This window comes from Megascapheus bottae, chromosome 5 (assembly GCF_031878675.1).
Source record: "Megascapheus bottae isolate mThoBot1 chromosome 5, mThoBot2.hap1, whole genome shotgun sequence".
In the NCBI taxonomy this organism is placed as follows: domain Eukaryota; kingdom Metazoa; phylum Chordata; class Mammalia; order Rodentia; family Geomyidae; genus Megascapheus; species Megascapheus bottae.
Window position 1 is genome coordinate 45,541,135 of NC_143513.1, and position 21,318 is coordinate 45,562,452.

The 21,318-nt window shown below is 38.1% G+C and overlaps 1 protein-coding gene and 1 pseudogene across 1 annotated transcript in view; one reads left to right on the forward strand and one right to left on the reverse strand.

Moving 5' to 3' along the window:
- Dock4 (dedicator of cytokinesis 4) overlaps nt 1–21,318 on the reverse strand; it is a 440,321-nt gene that overhangs the window by 298,732 nt on the left and 120,271 nt on the right. The window lies entirely within an intron of this gene.
- LOC150063321 (ubiquitin-conjugating enzyme E2 D4 pseudogene) lies at nt 18,465–18,956 on the forward strand (annotated as a pseudogene).

A 21,318-nucleotide genomic window follows, 5' to 3' on the forward strand; every position in this document is an offset into this window, starting at 1 on the left:
TTTAAGGCCCAGGAAAATATTCTTAGAAATATTTAAGAAAAAAAGCTAGGAAGTATTATGTAAAAGGTAAGATTATATAAAAATGCGTTGCTAAAAGCATCAGCTGTTCAAATCAGAAACTGCACAAGCATGACACAAATCCATGTGTCAGTCATTATAGTTACAGTGAATGTACATTTCATAAAGACTGCTAGTCCTTACTGTTGTACCCGAATTCCTAGAACCCTGAAAAGACCACCAGAGGCCACAGTCAAAGCTAAAAAGCAAGGGTCATTTATTACGAGTCTAGACTCGGACCTCCATGTACCCGTAGCCGGCAACGCTAAGAGGTCCTGAACAAGGATTTTACACAGCTTTTATAGGGGAATTCCATTGTTAGAATCACCTGATTGGCTGTTTGGTAACTCAAACCACTGGTCGCTTTAAGATTAATCAGAGCTCAGGTGTCTAACCACTGAGCATCAAGCTGTTGCCACCTGGGGTTCAAGTTCATGGGCCCTGAGCAAGAGGGGGAGGGGGTCATTCCCAGAACATGGGACAATCTTGGCACAACACTACCAAGGGCTGATTTGATTCCCAGTACCTTTAAGGGAAAAACAATGATCCACCTTCATTCTGGAGTTTTGGTTTCTTTTTTACTTTTTGCCCATACTCTGGATCCTGGATGCTGTTCCTGAGCAATTTCTGCGCAAGGCTAGTACTCTATGACTTGAGCCACAGAGCCACTCCTAGACATTTTTTTTTGTGATTATTTGGGAAGTATGAATTTCATAGACTTTCCTATCTAGTATGGTTTCAAACTATTATCCTCAATTCTCTGCCTCCAAGTAGCTAGAATTATAGGAATGAGCCAGCACTACTTGCTTCTGAATTTTTAAACTTCATCAAAAGCAAAATTTAACAAGAAGAAAAAATATCAACACAGGAAAATGCAAATTGTAAAAACAATTAAACCAAATCTCATAGGCATTCTCATGACTATTACCAAACAACAACCACAGCAACAAAGTAACAAATATTGAAAGATCAATGTAGCAAAACCCTGTCCATGACTGAGGAGGTGTTTGTAGGTGATGCTCCAAAAACAAAATTATACTCTTAAAAATAATATTACTATACAACTGGAATTTCCATAAGAATTGAAAGCAGAGTGACAAAAAGAAATTTAGGGACAGAAGAGTGGCCTAGTGGTAGAATGCCTGCCTAGCAAGCATGAAGTCCTGGGTTCCAGTTCTTGGTTCCATATACACAAAAGAAAAGAGAAGCCAGAAGTGGTGCTGTGGCTCAAGTGGTAGAGTACGAGCCTTGAGAAAGCCCAAGGACAGTGCCCAGGCCCTGAGTTCAAGCCCCAGGACTGGCAAAAAAAAAAATTTAATTAAAAAAAATATCTGTACAGGGCCGGAAGTTTGGCCTAGTGGTAGAGTGCTTGTCTAGCATGCAGGAAGACCCGGGTTCAATGCCTTAGCACCACATACATAGAAGAAAGCTGGAAGTGGTGCTGAAGCTCAAGTGGTAGAGCTCTAGCCTTGAGAAAGTCCAAGGACAGTGCTCAGGCCCTGTGCTCCAGCCCAGGACTGTCAAAAAAAAAATTAAAAGAAATATCTGTACAGTCATGTTAGTGCCAACATTATTCACAATAACTGAAACACAGAAGTGTTCCAGGTGTCAAAAAAACAGGTGAGTGAGTAAACAAATTAAGGTACTTCACACATATGGAATATTTTTCCATTTAGAAAGAAAAGTTCATACAACAAAATGCATGAACATTGAGAGCATTCTCTTAAATGAAATAAGCCAGTTACAAAAAGGCAAATACTATGTGTTTCCTTTTTTTTTTGGCCAGTCCTGGGCTTGAGCTCAGGGCATGAGTGTCCTTGGATTTTCTCAAGGCTAGAGCTCTACCACTTGAGCCTCAGCGCCACTTCCGGCTTTTTTCTATGTATGTGGTACTGAGGAATTGAACCCGGGTCTTCGTGCATGCTAGGCAAGCACTCTATCACTAGGCCAAACTCCTGGCCCCAATGCGTTTCCATTTATATGAAGTCAAAACCTCAGAGACAGAAAGTTGAAGAGTAATTACCAGATGGAGAGAATGTGGAGATGTTATTTGGTAGACTTTCCTTTCTTTCATCCTTCCCTCCCTCCCTCCTTCTCTCCTTCTCTAATCCCTCTCTTCCTTCCTTCTTCCTTACTTATGTATATATGACTACTGGGATTTGAAATCAACCAGAGCTGTGTCCCTGAGCTTTTTTATTCAAGACTGGCACTCTGCTACTTTAACCATAGCTCCACTTCTGGATTTTTGCTGGTAAACTGGAAATAACGAATTGCTGGGACTTTTCTACCAGAGCTGGTTTCCAATCTCCATTCTCAGACCTTAGCCTCCTGAATAGCTAAGATTATAGCAATGAATCACTGGTGCCTGGCTTAATGAGCAGAGTTTCTGATTTGTGAGATGAAAAGTTACCAGCTGAATGATGATGATTATGATGGTAATGATGATGATGCTTGAATTATAAGATCAGTAAACTGCATTTCAAACTTTAGGTTATATACTATTTTGACACAAAAACGAGTAATTCCTGATGTCCTAATTAACCCCCTTTTACCTTTTGCCTCTAATATGAAAAAGGGAATACTCTCAAATATAAAAGATGGGATTAAAAATTATTTCCTTAGCCAGGCACAGTGTCTCATGCCTGTAATCCTAGCTACTCAGGAGGCTGAGATCTGAGGATCAATGTTCAAAGCCAACCCGTGCACAAAAGGACCTGAGACTCCTATATCCAATTAACTTCTAGAAAATGGGAATTGGGGCATGGCTCAAGGGTAGGGTGGTAGCCTTGAGCTGAAAAGCTTAAGGACAGCACCCAGGCCAAGTTCAAGCCTCATGATTCACATAATTACCTCTTTTTTGTACTTCAATGTCTTTCCTACAGTGATGATCCTTATACATGTATAAATCAGCACTTCCTGTAATTGCCATGTTGATGTATAGAGGCTACCATCAAACATACAGCTGCATCCTGCCTGGCTGGCCACCCTAAGCTGGAGGATTGCAAAAGTAGGCCACATAAATGAGTAGCCCTCACTCAGGAAGTAAGGCTCACAACCACATACAGGAAGAGAAGATTGTCCCAGGGTGCCAGATTTGGGTTGATAGGTCACTTAAGACATAAGCCAAGTAGGAAGAGGGCTGAGTTTTCAAAATATCAGCTTTTCTATCCCCTGCCTTCTATCATCCCCAGAGTTGGATCTAATAAAGATCAGCAAATGGAAAAAGCTTTATAAGCTATTTATGGCCACCTACAACAGTCTTCTAAAAAAATAATAGTAACCAAATTTTTCCTATAAAAAGAATGATAATTACTGATTCATAACCTTTCACAAATGATGTTTTATGAAATAATAATCTGGAAAAATGTTAATAAAGTTCCACGTGCCAAAAATAAAAATAAAAAGGTGTACAAGATGTTTTGTTTTGTTTTTTAATGTCTAAACTGGAGTTCCCAGTATCTTTGTTGTGTTAATCTGTACTGGGAATCACCAAGAGGGGGGAAAAAAAAACAATGATAAGGATTAGGGGATGGGGGAAATTTTTGAGGGCATAAACTGTATTGCATTTTTAAAATGTACTTTACCTTATTCATTAATCAAAACAGATATTCATAGTAAGTGTAAGTATACAGATTAAACAACAAGAACAATAAAAACTAGGGAGACAGGAGATAACCCATCCAGAAAGTATTAGAACAGGAACTTGAACCATTTAGTATCTGATTCCAAGTCGTTTTCTTCCTTCCATTTATTCATTCGTTTGTGCAAGACATTCCTGAATAATATATATTTTGTCTTAAATAACATTGATGACTACAACAATTCCTTTCTGTGGTATACCAGTTGTGAGGGCTTGAATTTAGAACCGAGGCTCTATCCCTGAGCTTTTGCCCAAGGTTAGCATTCTACCACTGGAGCTCTTTTTCTAGCTCTTTAGCAAGTAATTGGAGATATGAGTCTCAAGGACTTTCCTTGAGATGTCAGCCTCCTGAGTAGCTAGTACTATGCATTGGAATGCTCCCTGAATTCAACTTTAGATTTTTTTTTAAGTTTCAGGCCAACATAGTTGAAATAAAAGCAAAACAAATATCTATTTATCTATCTATCTATCTATCTATCTATCTATCTATCTATCTATCTATCTATCTCTTTTGCCAATGACATTCACTGTGGGTTAAAATAGATTTCAAAAGAGAAGAATCTAAAACAAGCCATTAAAATGGAAGAAAAAAGCATACTAAATATTTGTGAGACAATTTCAAAATTTTATTTCAAGTAAAAATAATGTTAATTTAAAAATTTTAAATATCAAAGTGAAGACTGCTATTAGTATTAACATATTTAATCTAGTGGTATATACAGCACCTTTTGAATGTACTGTAATGACCATCAAGATATTCTAATGTATCTTTATCTCTGCTGTATCTTCAGAACAAAAATGGTGAATGGTAAAGGTGGACTTCAACTGTCTATTTTCAAATGCCTACAAAAACAGAAGCACATAACAGTCTATGCCTTTTTTGTCCTATATAGTCCAATAGTCTTGAAAATCTTTACAATCTGTGAATATTCAGCCATAGCCTTGTATCTTACACAGGGTTCTCACCCCAAAGTGAAGTTATAAGCATAACACTAGCTAAGAAGTCAGGTGCTGGGGCTTCTTTATACTCCATATCCAAAGTAACCAGAAAACAAAAGAAAAGACACAGGTCAGGAAAGAAGCCTCAAATGGTGGAGTGCCAGCCTAGCAAATGTGAGACCCTGAATTCAAACCCCACCACTACCACCAACAAAAAAAAGTCTCATTAATGAGGAGTACACTTAAAACACAGAATTTCTGAGCTAAAAATAAAGCACATTAGAAGATCTCAACAAGCCCTTCCTCTTTGGCCAGGAAAATCTACCCTATATTAAAACCATGATTCATGAGGAGCCTCAAGATGGAAGCTCAGAGGATCAGGAAGGCAGACCTGCACTTCCTTTCACAGAATCTCCTCACCCTTAGGTCTTCGGTAATATCACAATGAAAAAAGAAGAGAAAAGGACATTCATTTATAACACTTATAAGGCTGTATCCATGCTTCACCTTCCAGTGTATACACTTTACAACCTTTTGTACCCACTTGAAAATGGACTAAGTACAAACCCTGGTCATGTTTTATCATTTCGCCAGGATAGGTTTGGGAGACTCAAAATGTAGATCTTAAAAAGGACATGGGACTTGTGACATCTGTCCCTAAATCTTTTCTGAATTCTTAAGAAGAGGAGGAAATGTTGACAATTCCTCATACAAAAAAAAATTCTTCCAAGATATTTTTTCCCCTTAATGTCAGGATAATACATAGGGGAGTTACGGTTACATTCATCAAGTAGTGGGTGTATTACTTCTTGCACATTGATAAAACCCTTCTCATGTTTTTATAAAACCCTGTTTCCCTCGCCCACCCCTTCCCAATCATCTTGTTTTCCCCCTTCCCTTCCCTATTTCAAATAAACAAATATACATACAATATACCAAGCAACAAAGTCAAATACAGTAATGACATGACATTAACCATGAGAAAAAAAGAGAAAATAACATAGTATATTAAGAACAACAATCACATAAAATAAACCTCTTTTTTTACATATCTTAGAGTTCATTTCATTTAGTCTCATCCTATATGACCTTCTGTACATAGGTTTTGAGCTATTCTGATCCTCTGCTAGGAGAGTCCTAGATGTGTACTAATTATTACCAATGAGGGAAACCATGGAGCCTACGTTCCTTTGTGTCTGGCTTACTTCTCTTAAGAGGATTTTTTCCAAGTCTTTCCATTTCCTTCCAAATGGGGTGATGCCATTCTTTCTGATGGCAGCATAGAATTCCATTGTATACAAGTACCACATCTTCTTGATCCATTCATCTATTGAGGGGCAGCTAGGTTTGTTACATCTCTTAGCTATGGTAAATAATGCTGCAATGAACGTCCTTGTGCTAGTGGATTTAGTATATGTCCTTGTTTCTGGACATTTGGGTAAATGCCAAGAAGTGGAATTGCTGGGTCATAGGGGTGCTCTATGTTTAGTCTTTTGAGGAATTGCCATATGTTGAACTTTTCACTCACACCAACAGCATAGTAGTGATCCCTGCTGGCCACATCTCTGTCAGCATCTGTTGTTACTAGATTTCTTGATCATGGCCATTCTAACTGGAGTGAGGTTGAATCTCAAAGTTGTTTTGATTTGCATTTCTTTTATGGCCAGAGATGTTGAACATTTCTTCATCTGTCTATTGGCCACTCTTACTTCCTCTTCAGAGAAGTCTTTAAGTCTTTACCCACCTTTTAATGCGATGGTTGATTCTTTGAGGATTTGTTTTTGAGAGATTCAATTTTTTGAGCTGTAGGTATATTTTAGATATGAGGCCATTGTCTGTTATATGACTAGTGAAAATCTTCTCCCATTCTGTGCTCTTTCTTTTGTTTTTGGGTTTTTTTTTTTGCCAATCCTGGGCTTGAGCTCGGGGCCTGAGCACTATCCTTGGACTTTCTCAAGGCTAGAGCTCTACCACTGGAGCCTCAGCACCACTTCCGGCTTTTTTTTTATGTATGTGGTACCGAGGAATCGAACCCGGGTGTTCATACATGCTAGGCAAGCACTTTAACCACTAGGCCAAACTCTCGGCCCTAGGGCTTTTTTTTTTTTTTTTTTTGGCCAGTCCTGGGCTTGAGCTCAGGGCCTGAGCACTGTCCTTGGAATTTCTCAAGGCTAGAGCTCTACCACTTGAGCCTCAGCACCACTTTCGGCTTTTTTTCTACATGTGGTACCGAGGAATTGAACCCGGGTCTTCATGCATGCTAGGCAAGCACTTTAACCACTAGGCCAAACTCCCGGCCATTCTGTGCTCTTTCTATTTAACTTGCTAGCTATGTCCTTTGTCATACAGAGGCTCTTCAGTTTAATGCAGTCCCATTTGTCCAAACTTTCTTTAATTTGTTGTGTTTCTGGGTCTTTATTAAGAAAGTTTCGACCTATACCAAGGAGTCCTAGTGTGTCTAATATTCCTTCTTGTAAAGTTTTCAGGTTATCTGCTTTTACCTCAAGGTCTTTGAAGCCCCAGAACAACCCTGTGGCTCCCAGGTTCCATCTACCAGATGATTTTTTTTTTTTTTTTTTTTGTGGATCATGGGGCTTGAACTCGGCCTGGGTGCTGTTCTTGAGCTCTTCAGCTCAGCCCCTCTTCCCCTTTTCTAGAGGTTAATTGCAGGTAAGAGTCTCAGGTTCTTTTTTTGTCTGGGCTGGCTGGGAACCTTGATCCTCAGATCTCAGCCTCCTGACTGGCTAGGATTACAGGCTTGAGCCGCCACACCTGGCTCCAGATAGATATTTTTGATAGAAAGTAATCAATGTAAGAAAACCAGTTGAGCCCTCAGCACCTCATTTGCTAAAACAGGTGATGGGAGAGAGGTGGGGTTGGGAGGAAGGTGTGGAAGCAGCTTTGTGGCTCACAGAAGCAATTCGGTTCTGAGGTTGGCAGCAGCAGCAGTTCTCTTGTCAGACTAATCCGGTGGGGGTGGTTCTAGGAAATATTGGTAGAAATTCAGCCTAGAACATGTTTTTGCGTCTTTTGAAAGTCTGTCAACTAGGTGATGCCCCATGATAAATTCTACTGAAGCCAACAAGGGTGCAATCAATTGTCTGCATCATAGAATCCTGGCAGCTACAGAATTCCCTAGAAAGGAAAAGAATGAAACTGCTAAAGATCTCAAGCCAGTTTCTCATGGCTTACTACTTCCCTCCATCTGAAATAGTCTGGAATACAAAACTAGCTTGTTTTATGTAAGGGATTTTAACCCAAAATAGTAATTCGGATTTCTCTTTTTCTCCCAATAGCTAGTGACAAACATAGGCTTTTGTCTTGTTAGGCAAACAGGATATCTTTTGCAAGAATTAGAGGCTGAATTCGTATGTTGAAATCTTAATGCCAGGAACCACCAAATGTAACTTGATTGTGTTAGGAAGGAAACCCTTCACACATTAAGCTAAAATCTGGCCATGAATTTGATGGGAGGAAATGGATTAGGAGGGATGGGGGAGAATGGTGAAAGGACTGACAGTGATAACATGCATTATACTTCCAAACTGATTTGCTGAAGGGTAACTCCTTTGTACAATGACTTAAAGATAATAAAAATATAAAATTTTAGCCATGAAGGTGGAGCTCTGACTCAACCTCACGGGTACCCTCATAAGAAGAGGTACAGATACACAGAGACCTTAGGGATATACCTACACTGAGGGAGGCCCATGTGAGGAAACAGGTATCAGGGAGATGTCAGGACCAACCAAACCTGCTGACACTTTCATGTGAGACTTGTAGTTTGCAGAACTGAGAAAATTAATTTCTGTTGTATTTTGTTTTGTGTATTGTTTTATGGAAAATACAAGTACATGGATAGAGCACCACAGAGGGTATTATTCCCTGTATGCATGGTCAACAAAGTAGGCTTGAGATGGCAATATAACACCTGCAGGACTTCCTGGTTAATTATTTAAACTTATCTGAGCACTCACTCTCTCTAGCCACATTGTAACCTCAATTTCTGAATCATATCACACTTCCTCACCCACTAGAAAATCTATACCATTCACTGACACAAATCATCTTTCTCATATTCTTCATGTGGCTTATTTTCTAAGCCTGTAAGTCTTAAGATTTTCTCTTTCTGAGAAACTAGAGTTATTTTTTCTGACTGCTCCTCCTTCAAGCTATCTATTTAGTTTCTATTATTATTTTTGGATATATGGCAGGGTTTCTGGTTTTGTGTAGATCTAAGGATTAAACCTACACAGGCAAGTACTTTGTCATTGAGCTACACGCCTAACTCACTTTATTTTTGTTTACTTGACTAATTAGCAATACATAAACTCTAGGAGAATGGATATTATGGCTATCTTGGTCATCAATCTATTATTTGAATCTAACATTATATCTAGTTCCAAACAAACTCTAAACAAAATTAGAGAACTGGCTCTCAAACTCTAAACTCTGAATGCAGCTTAGCAGACTACAGAAATGTTATACTGAGTTCAAATCTTAGTACTACTGTAAAACAAAGGGAAAAAATGAAACAAAGGGATGGAAAGAAAGCAAGAGAGACAAAGAAAGAGAGAAAAAAGAAGAGAAAGAGGGAGAAGGGAAAGAGAAAGAGAAGGAAGGAAGGAAGGAAGGAAGGAAGGAAGGAAGGAAGGAAGGAAGGAAGGAAGGAAGGAAGGGAAGGAAGGAAGGAAACAAGCCAGTGATTACCTGTATCCTTGTGCCCTAGGTTTTAAACTAAAACTACATTGATGGCTTCCTTGCTTTTGAGGCCCCACACTTAGACTGAAGCATACTACTGACTTCCCTGAATCTCCTTGCAGATGATCCATTCTGGGGCTTCTTATTTCCCACTATCATATAAGAGTATATGGATATGTATCTCCTATTAGTTCTAAATCTCTAGCCTGACTTAATACATTGGTTATCTCCAGGTAGTGAGTTCATATGATTTCATGCCCTTTCTTTTTATGTCTTTTGACTTCTGTTATACCATAAACATTATTACAACTGGTATCTCTGTTTAACTATGGTGGAAAAAAAACAACAACAGATTCTAAATCCTAGAGTCAAGCTAGATACCTCCTTGATACCACAGAAATAACACCACACCTGCTAAATTCAATACACAAATCACAGACCATCAAAATAGAGCTTCTTAGTGCATGGCTGACCAGAACCATTAAAGGCAACATAGCACAGATAAGAAATCAGTCAGGGACATGTTCTAGGAAGAAATAGGAATTCATCCAAGTCTTACAGGGTTACATAATATACTGAAAGAGAAAAATATAATCTTTTACATTATCACTTGCTGATAACCAGAGGCGTAAGTGGGGGGGGCAGTGTAATTGATATGGTGAAATACTATGACAGCTGCCTGTTTTGAAACTGCATTACTTATAAGAAACAGGCAGGAATGAGTCTCCTGCCAGCTCTTTTAGAACGGATAGATTTGACTTGTTTCAAGTACCTATGGGAAACAAGAAAACTTCCCAGAACAGGATGGATGTACAAAACAAGCTTTCAAAGGCTACTACTGAAATCCCCGGGGAACTCTTAAATGCTTACCAAGGTTATTGTCTGGAGAACTACCACCAGCACCTATTTTAGTATGGACTCTGGCTATAGGAGGCCACTAGCAATTTAATCATTAGCATTTTGGGTGAAATATACTGAACAACTTAGAATGCTGTGCAAGTATCTCCCAACTCAGCCCATTAATCATTGCACTTAGAGTGTTCATCTCAAAGCAGGTATGTAATTATAGTCAGAGCCAAGAAAATTATGCATGTCCCACTCAATAAGGAAAACAAGAACTGCAGAAAAATATAATAAGCTCCAGATGTCTCTGTTTCTACAAAATCTCTTGCTCAGGTCTATTTGCTGCTGGAAAGTTGTTCAAGTAGGAATGGATTTTTTTTGTTCACACCCCAGTATCATAAGATAACAATCAAGACCATGAGTGGGACAAGCATAATCTTTCTGGGCCAGTTACTTTCATTGTAAAAAACAAACAAACAAAAACCGGAATAGTGCTAAGATCCCCAGTTAGGTTCCTCAACTAGATCAAATAATCTTGGCATAACTGGCCCTGATCTTGACAGTGATGATCTCCTGTATTGCTTTGGGTCATATGACCAAAGAAAGATCAGATGAAAAAGTGAACAACAGTACAATGGATTTGAACATGAATTCCAGCTCTATCCTTTGCAGCTATATGAATTTGAACAACTTAATGTCTCTAAGCTTAGTTTCCTCATCTTTAACACAGAGGTAATACTATCTATCTGTAGTCAAAATTAAACAAAATAATCTACATGACAAATATTTCTTTTGACTTTAGAAAAAAGAAGCCTAAAGGGCAATGGAGAAAACACCCATCTTCTCTGACAGTCCCACTGACTGAAGGGAATTCACCTTGGCAAAAACTGAAATGGTGTTTCATTCATCCTGTAACCCCAACACCAGTGCTTAGTGGGCCTTCACACTGGGACTGAATTAATGATCTCAAGATCTTTCTTATCAGTTCAGAAAGCCCTCATATGGAATCGGCATTTCTGGCTCCTTTGATTGTCCCCCAGTGAGTCACCAGGGAATCATTTCTTTAAAGAGTTAACACGAAAGTATCCAGCTGAAACATTTAGAAATAACAAAAAAGAGAAATATTAATGAATGGTATGATTAGGAATATTTTCCAACTTCTATCTAACTCTTCACTCCTCCACAAAATGTGCCTCCCTTGGAGCAGTAAATATGCCTGACATTTGAAACACATGTACATTCAGCCACAATCACTGACTTTTCTCGGGACCCACATGATTATCTGTTGGACATTAGAAATGCCAAATAATGAATAAAGCCACTATACTTTCACCGATGGGTGCCTTTTCCACAATACTTTCATTCTGAGAATGAGTTATCCCTGTCTTTGGAATTCACACCCTCTCCCAGCTATCAAGTACTTACTTACCTAACTAAAAATTAAAGAAACAATTCTTGCCTTCAGCCTAAGCAGCGAAGCTTTGTAAGAAATGGGTAAAAGGTCAGGTTCTACAGGGAGAATAAATTCACTGAATCTCAATTCTATCCTAGACTGAAAGATTTAAGAGAAACGATTTCTTCCCATCCTTATTTTCTCTACCTATACATTGGGGAAAATAGCATGATTCAGTCTCCAAGAGTCAATGTGAGTCTTTTGTAGGATGAGTTACATACAGTGAAAGAGGTATATTTATTTTTACATCCAAAGGTGCCTTTATTCTTTAAGTTTGTGGCCTCTGCTGTTATTTTGCATGATAGTTGTGGTACAGTATGTGCAAAAACAGAACAAGCCTGAGTTGATGTTTCGCTGGTAAATAACAACAACAACATTCATGGAAGAGGTACTTATAGGATGTCAAGCAGACAGGAATGACATAGGAACAAAAATTTTAAAAAGGAAGGATAGAGGTATCCAGGCACCAATGGCTTATGCCTGTAATTCTAGCTGCTCAGCAGGTTGAGATCTGAGAACTTCAGTTCAAAACCACCCTAGACAGGAGTCTGTGAGACTCTTATCTCCAATTAGCCACCAGAAAACCAGAAATGGCACTGTGGCTCAAAGTGGTAGAGTGTTAGTCTTGAGCAAAAGAGCTCAGAGACAGCCCCCAGGCCCTGAGTTCAAGCTCTAGCACCACCAACAAAAACAAAAACAAATGAATTAAGGATGACCACAAGGCAAAGGCAAGGGCAAATAGGCCCAAGGAAACCAACTGGAATGGAAGTGAGGCAGACAGGGGAGAAAGAAAGGTGAACATTTTTTTAGAGGAGAATTCCGGAAAGGAATGAGAAACCTCTGAAGGATTTGAAGTAATAGAGGATAAAATTTTCTAGGGAAGTTCATTTTAATGACAATGTAGAAAATGGATTAAAGGAAGCAAGAAAATTAGATTAGATAGGAAGCAACTACAATGGCAGGCAGGAAATCTTCAAGGCAAACTAAATCTAATGATAAGAGGGTTAACAAGAAGAAAACTAATTAAAAAGCTACATCAGAATGAGGCATGGTAGCACACACCTGCAATCACAGAGGTTGGTAGAAGAAATATCACAAATCCAATGCCAGCCCATAAAAAAGGGGAGGGGCTGTCCTCTACTTTTTAACTCCTTAAGTACAAGGGTGCAAGGATAAAGGAACAGACAGGATGACTTCAAATTTTTAGGTGAAATGCACCATGACAATGCCATTAACAGAGAGTAATTGTAACCTGTGAGTGCTGTATTTCTGGGGTAGGGGGGGTGCAAATAAATGTAAGTGAATTTGCTAAACTTCAAAACCTTTGGAGTACTTTGGAGTAAGAAGTTGACTGTGTTGAAGGAATAAATGAATGTATATGTCCCCAAGAAAAAGATTTGAAAACTATATTTGAAGTCAGGGATTGTTTCAGCTTAGCTGCATAAAATGAATAACTAATGCAGAGCACATGGAGGCAGGTAAGAGGAATGTAGTTGGAGAGGTACACACATGCTGTTGAACTCTTTTTATCTCACCCTACCTCCAACTACTTCTCCTAAGGGGAGAAGGGCCTACTGAACGGCCAGCACCCAGCCTTCCCTCGCTGGAGGGAGGACAATCAGATGCACCAGGGAGACCTGTCAAGGCAGGAACTAGTTTATTGCGGAAGTACATTTAGCTAATACTCGATGCAGGAGCCAATCAGCATAAAGGTGGGCAGGGCCAAGGGAGGATGCAACCACAGCCATGCCTTCTAACCAGAAGGCAGGCACCATCTCAGCCAGGTGCGGTCCCAAGCCATTTCACTGATGTGACATGCCCCACAAGCCCAATCCACCCTGTTCTATTAGGGTTCCTTGGAAGCAGCTATCACCATAAAGATACCAGATTGCAGGGGAAGGAGGAAAGCAGTAACTGCTACCCAATAAAGCCCCAAAACATGTGTGTACAGCATCCTACTGTGCACATTTCTTCCTCCTTCCTGCAGGAAAACAAGCCTGAGGGCAAACGCTGAAACAAAGCAGCTACAGAAGATAGTTCACTGGATAGAGTTCCTTCAACCAGATCAATATTATTTGGGGTTTATGCTAAAAGGGGGAAAGCCAGGTGGACTGTAAAATTATTTTATTTTTTAAATAATAGCACATGTTATACACAGTCCACAATAGAGTTCTCTTCCAAAGACATCTGTTAATATCAAATGTTACCAGTAGATGTGACAATTATTACACTGTGTTTTCCCTACTATTCTGAACAATTATTGCTTAGTTCTCCTTCATTTGATCTTCCTCAGAACTAGCAGTTTTAAACACCTGTAAGTCAGGAACTTCTAAGACTGAATATACAAAAGACCCAATACACACTGATGCAAGGCAGGGAAGAAGTCAGGGAGAGGGGGGAGATTATATTCCCAAGCATCATTTTTAAGATAATTAAGTAGAAATTTAACTGACCTTGATTAAAGTTAGAACTTCCTTTTGTTTCCACCATCATTTCATTCTTTTACAGGTTAAGAACTAGTAAATACAATGTCTTGAATACAAAGATATATATAATTAGAAGTTAAAAATATATTTTGATTCCCACACTGGAGTGATTCCACTCAATAGTAATGTCATATGAGTTCTAAAAGTATTAAATACTCTGAACACCCTTCAATCTTCTCAAAGAAATGTAAGTATAAGTATTTTCTAACCTTTCAACTTATTTTTATCTACATTTACCTGCCAAATTTTTATCTGGTTGCTTACAAGTCACTACCTTTAATAGAGACAAACTGAAAGTCCAGGAGCTTTAGAAAATTGTGCCAGGAGTAATAAGGAATGTGCACAGACAAAAAATAACATCTGACTTTTGTCAAAGGTAGGGTAGGGCCTTACCTATTTCTAATTAAAAGAAATCAAGACTGATGAAGGCCCAGATGACTCCTTTTTACATGAATACAATTTGAGGGATTTCTTGATTCTTCTATGCTAAACCAAAATATCTACCACTTTATCCCATTGAACTTGCTTTACTACAAACTTGAAGCATAGCCTCCAACATCATAGCTCTGGTGAATTTAAAATTTCTGTTTCTGTTTTCCTTCTTAGAAGCTCAACAAATGAGTCTACTTCCTTTCCCAGAGCTCTACTAAACCATGGGATTTCCATGTACTCAGTAACTACAAAGGGCTCAACAATTCATCTCTTCTTTAGAAATTCTCTTGGGGAGTAGGAAGGCGAGAGACCTAATAAGAATACAAAAAAGAAAGAAAAAAATCTAAAATAACATGACAATGACATGTTAGCCAACTATATTGTCATCTCATGAAATTAGTACTAAATAACTATATGAGACATTATACTAGACTCTTGGGATCTATGATCCCTGGTCTGATAAACTTGGGTTCATATGTGTTGCATAATTCAGAATATTTGCAGGATTTGAAATTTAGTTTGGATTCAATATCACATATTCCTAACATTCTCAGTTAGATGTGAATTCCTACTCAGTAGGATCAATACTTACATGGTGATGTGTATGAATATTACATCCTTTGGTTAGATTAGATTTTAATGTCAAGTGAGATATAGATACTGATACAATTTTAGATATTTAGAAACTTGCGGGGATGACAAACAGGATACAATTTTGATACTGAGAATCATCTCCAGCCAGAAGGATGGTATTCACTTCTCCTTCTGTGTCAGTTAGTAAGTTATTGTCAATCAGTTCCAAATTTACCTTGCTTGTGATGTTAAGCCTGACAGTCTGCAAATCCTATTTCAGCTTTGCCAAGTGCTATCCTAGATCAGCCATAGGGATTTCTAGAAAGGAGGGACAAGAAGTCCTCCTCTTCCACTCTATGGATACTCTCATTTTGAGTCTTGCCTGCCTGTAGCCACTCAGGCCATAATCTTCACCTGGCCAGGAGCAATCCCTGTGGCACAGTTTGTTTTCTAGTTTGGCCAGTTTTCCAACATTTGAAGAATCAAACTCCTTGTGCTTCCAACTCACACCTGGAGATCTCTACAGGAAGAGGCTTGGTTGGGCCACTCCTGTTTAAAGAACTTAATGTGAAGCCCACGGTGACCCTCTACATTCAGAAATGTCTACAGAGCAACCCATCCTCAGAGGTCCTATTTTTCTCTGGTCTCCAAGTTTTCTATCCCACCTCTTCATTTGAAGCTGGAAAATCTTTAATACTTTGGGCAGGGATAGGGAACTTCATTCTGCCAAAGGCCATTTGTTTTTTTGTTGGTGGAATGGTCATTTGGGATTTTTGCTTTTTAATTTTAACTTTTTATTTAATTAAATTTAAGTAATTGTCCAAAAGGGTTGCAATTTAACACATCAATATGCGAGTACTTGGTTACAGTCTTCCCTTTCAATCCCAACTCTACCTATCTGCTCAATCTACTTGATACTTATAATAAAATAATCCAATACCCCAAAGCCCTGTTTTAGGATTCTCCATTGAGCTTGTCCATTTCCTTGGTAACCATTATCAATGGATCTCTGTTCTAAAAAACTGGTACAGTTTCTTCCTTGATTGGAGTTTGCATATATACTCTGTAAATAATATATTCCAATACATATGCAGAAATAGATTATGGAACAAAATATTGTAACACTGGAGCTAGAAAATGAACTGAAGGACCAATGTTACAAGGCAAAAAGGAGCTGACTCCATAGAAAAGAACATTCTAGTAGAAAAGAGCAATATAGAAAATGATGCAACGCATCAGAGGATATATTTTGGGGTGCAAGGGGAAACAAAAGTGAAAGAGGGTCATTTTGCTGGTACGAAGAAGAGTTTTCTGTAGCAGTAAGAGCTGCCGGAAGATTGTCTCTATAGTTCCCACTGCAGATGGCACAGGACTGACAATGGTAGGAAATTGTAGAGAAAATAATGCAGGGTTGAGGGAGGACTTGGAGAAAAAGGACATAAATCTTGAAACTAATAGTATTCTCTTGGAAGATGCATGCAACTTAAGAAATTCTGATACTTTGTAGTTAAATACATACTACTTCTAAAATTTGAGCTCATACTAGTTGGCACCAAACAATGAAGAGTAGCCCAATTCAAAAAGTAATATGACAACTTTACTCTCCAAAGCAAGTATAAGAAAGTACTTCCATCTATTTGCAAACTCCTCCTTCATATACCCAGGATATAACTTATGCTAATATAAACAAGTCAGGCTAAATTTTGGCCTTAAATATTAAGAAAGTAAAAGTTTCCCAGAGAATAGAATAATAAAACAAGAAGCATCAAAATAATGTAGTCATTACTGATTTCCAAACTCAATTTGCTATAATTTTATAGCACCTACAATTTTAATACAATTATCATTTACTCATGTTCTGTTACTTTCTCGCTTAAACTCTATCAGAGAAAAATCACTTTGATGGCAAGAAAAATACTTATCTGATACCTTTTCTGTATCTACCTACAAAAATATTACTCGTTTTGCTGATGACGTTATTTTTAGCTATTTACCTAAGGAACTCTGTAATAATTATTATTACATGGAACTATAGTGGTCGGTTATACCAGTTCCTACATTTAAGAAACAACAGTACGATTTTTCTTATTTCAGATAAACACCTTTTTTAATACTAGATACACAATACTTGCTGATTTAACTCCACTAAAGAAAAGAATATTTTGAAATTAATTTGGGGTCTGAAAGATCAGAGTTAATAAAAACAGATTAGATTTGGCAAAAAAATGGTTAATTTTTATAAAAATCCTTGATAGACTATATACTCCATAGACATAATGTTTTATTACATAGATTAATATGTATCTATGACATATAAACCCTCAGCTTAATTTTAATTATGTTCTAAAATCTATGTGCCAGTGATTGTATACAAATATTCCCTTCTTGAATACTTGTTTGTTAAACATGACATTTGAAATGTGATGTAAAAAAATCAATGTTAAAAAAATCTGTTTTCATATTAAGTGGGTTATGTAAGAATCAGCTGAAGAAAGCTTAGGACACCCTGGCATACTTCCACAGATTATTCAATGATCAAAGACATCTGGGGTTTTAGTTATTTATGGTATTCTACCCTAAGGCCTATTTGATATTTTCAAAATATGTTTTGCAATATTTGGACATTTTCCAGGTAGTTGGTTTAATTCATATTTCCCCAAGTACTTATCATATTGGGAACTTTGATTACCATTCCTTTATGGGTACACAGGAGTATTATGAAACAGAACGAGATTTTTAAGTTTCAATTTTAAATTAAACTTTTAAGAACCTCTCAATCATAAGTCTGAATATAGGTAAAAATTAAACACTGAAGTTTTACTTTTCAGGAATACACTATCTTGCACATTCAAAAGTACAAGTGTTTCTTCCTGAAACAAAGACAGGATAGTTTGGAGATCATGTTCTCTAAGATACATGCTCAACATAAGTGTATGCTAAGTAGGTTAGTCATGTTTGACTTTCTGCCAATGAAAAGCTAAAAAGGAAAAGAGGGAGGAAAAATTTCCCTGAAAGCCAATACTCAGAAGTGTCAATCCCTAAAACAATATACTTTACCGATAAAACGTTTGGGAAAAACCTTTCCTTTAGCTCAGTCATCACATAATAAATTATCTAAAAAGGTGGTGGGGGAGGGGGAACGCTATACAAGTTAGATAAGCATCACATTAATAACAAAATATAACACATCTGGGATGCTTTGGCATATTTAGGAAAATAATGGAATAACATTTACTTCTACCTGACAGGAAAGCCAAATCATAAAAGGGAACTAAGTTCAAGCATTTTCCAGCACTCCAGCCCCCCGGGAGGGCCTCCGGGGTCCATAGCTGAAGGAACCATGGCGCTGAAGCGGAATCAGAAGGAACAGACTGACAGAGGATCCTCCCGCCCAATGTTTTCACAGGGCCTGTGGATGATGATTTCTTCTGCTGGACGGCCACCATCATGGGCCCGAATGAAAAGTCCTTACCAAGGTGGCGTTTTCTTCCTGACCACCCACTTTCCTACAGAGTACCCTTTCAGGTCCTCAAAGGTTGCTTTCACCACCAACATATATCACCCCAATCTTAGCAGTGGCAGCATATGCCTGGACATCTGGGATGGCAGTGGTCTCCCCAGCACTGACTGTGTCCAAAGTTCTCTTGTCCATCTGCTCTCTGCTCTGGGACCCAACCCTGATGATCCTCTGGTACCAGAAATAGCCCACACCTACAAGGCTGACTGAGGAAAGTACAACAGACTAGCAAGAGAGTAGACACTGAAATATGCTATAACTCAGTGCCATCCTGGGCTTTCCTCATATCCTGTCTGCCACAGAACCAGGTCTTGAGGAGTTGGAACACATCCTGGAGGCTTCTGAAAGCATTGGAACACCCCTGGAAAGCAGAGGCTTCACTCAGCACTCCTGCTGTCTTCCATCCTCTGCAGCACTGCACACTGCACTTCTCACCGCACTCCAAGAAACAGCCATTGGCAAATGTCAGGATACAAAGCACAGAACATCTCAAGAGAAATGACTTCCTTTTCAGAAGCAAAGCAAAATTATGGAGCCTGGAGAGATTTGGGTTCTGCTTTTCTATATGAGGTTTATCTCAGTTCCACCTCCTTCCACCAGGAGCCTACGTGAAATTCAAGTAGAAGCCGTTCAGAGAGCAAAACGCAAGGGACTAAAATGTAAATAAAAATGCCATCTCCCCATAACTCTAAATGATAATTTTTTTATTTTATACTTTTTACAGGATAGCATTAAATATTTATACAGAGTAGCATGTATTTTTAAAGTGTATTCTTTATGAAACAGGAATGTATAAACTAGCTCTAGTTTGTACTTAAGAATGATGGAATAAGTATTAAAACATCTTTCAGTAATAAATCATTCATAAGCATTCCATAATGAGTCAGACCATACTTTTGTTAAAGTGTTACTCATTTCAATAACTTTGGGGAAAAATATAATGAACAAATTTAATGCATAAAAGATAGTTTAAAAATATCAAAGCAATCCCAGAAAGAAACAATCTATATTAGTTACATTACAGCAATTATTTATTAAAAGTCAAAGCCTAAGTGAGTAAAATTCTATTAAATGTATTGAACACTTTTTTTTTCTTTTTTTTTCTTTTTTTTTTTTGCCAGTCCTGGGCTTGAGCTCAGGGCCTGAGCACTGTCCTTGGGCTTTCCTCAAGGATAGTATTCTACCCTGAGCCACCACACCATTTCTGGCTTTTTCTATGTATGTGGTACTGAGGAATCGAACCCGGGTCTTTGTGCATGCTAGGCAGGCACTCTACCACTAGGCCAAACTCCCAGCCCTGAACACTTTTAATAGAGATTATACTACTACTGATAAAGATAACAATACAGAAATTACCTCTACTGGATGACAGATTGATGACTGACTCAAAATAAATTAAGCATTTTTTCTTAAAGCTTTAAGATGACCGGGTATATGAATATAGTTTTCTCTCACACACTTTAAAAAGATATTAGAAGATGCCTAATTAGTTGATAACTAAACCTGAGTTTTCTTTGAAACAAACATAAACTGGGTCAGTCTTTTTGTCCTCACTAAATTCTCCCTAAATACATCTAATGCTAGTAGAACTATCATACATTCTTTATGAAGTACAAATAGTCTACAATTCCCAGATTAATATTTTTCCTACTATTAACTAAGGTTAGGAAGAGGAAAATAAAACAAGTAAGTCTTATGACTTAGGGTGAAGCTTCACCAAAGGTACCATGACAAGCAAGGCAACAAGGAAGTGAGTCACCATTTTCATAAACACTCATAGAGTTGATGCATGCAGTAAAGGCAACACTTTAAGAAACATTGCCTAAAACCACAAAACACTTTAAGAAGCATTTATAGAAGACGAATTGAAAATGGATAATTAGGAAGACGAAATATGGCTAGCTAGAATCATTGTGCAATATCAAAGAAAGGTGATGTAAAGAACTTCCCTTTGAAAAGGACAAAGATGTCATAACAAAACTTCAAGTTTCTTCCTAAGAGACAAGATGGTTAAAGAAATACACACACCGCAGTGCAGCCTAGCTAGATGTCCACTTCAAAATATGGAAGAGGAGTAGAGGCACTTGATGCCATGAGACATAGAGTGAGAGGGGCTTATGCATTCAGATATAAACCCATGCTTGATGAATCTGGGTTGCTGTGCTAAATGCAAATCACTATATCAGAAAGGATTATATAATACAATATCAGGCCAGAAGAATGAGACAAAAACCATGCAATTTCTAAAACATATAAATATAAATGAATTCCTACCCATCTGTTTAAGGAAAGAACAAATGAACTGCATATGTACAGATTGAAAGACACTTGGTAAGAGTCTACACAAGAACAAGAAGTTTTACTGTCAAAAAGTTCAATCTGAAAATAATCCAATAAGAGAACCGAGTTAAAAGCAGGCATATAATAGGAATATATCTGAACATGTACAAATGACCTGTTACAGGAAAAAGTTTATCATTATTATCAGGAAAACTCAAGTTAAATACACAATTAGGTATTATCTCACCCCAGTTAGGATGTCTATGACGACGAGACAGAGGAGAAAAAGAGAGAGAGAGGGAGGGGGAAGGAGAGAGAGAGAAAATATAAAGAAGTCAGTGTAGTAGGTGGGTAGTAAATGTCTATAGTCTCAGTATTAGGGAGGCTAAGAGAAGAA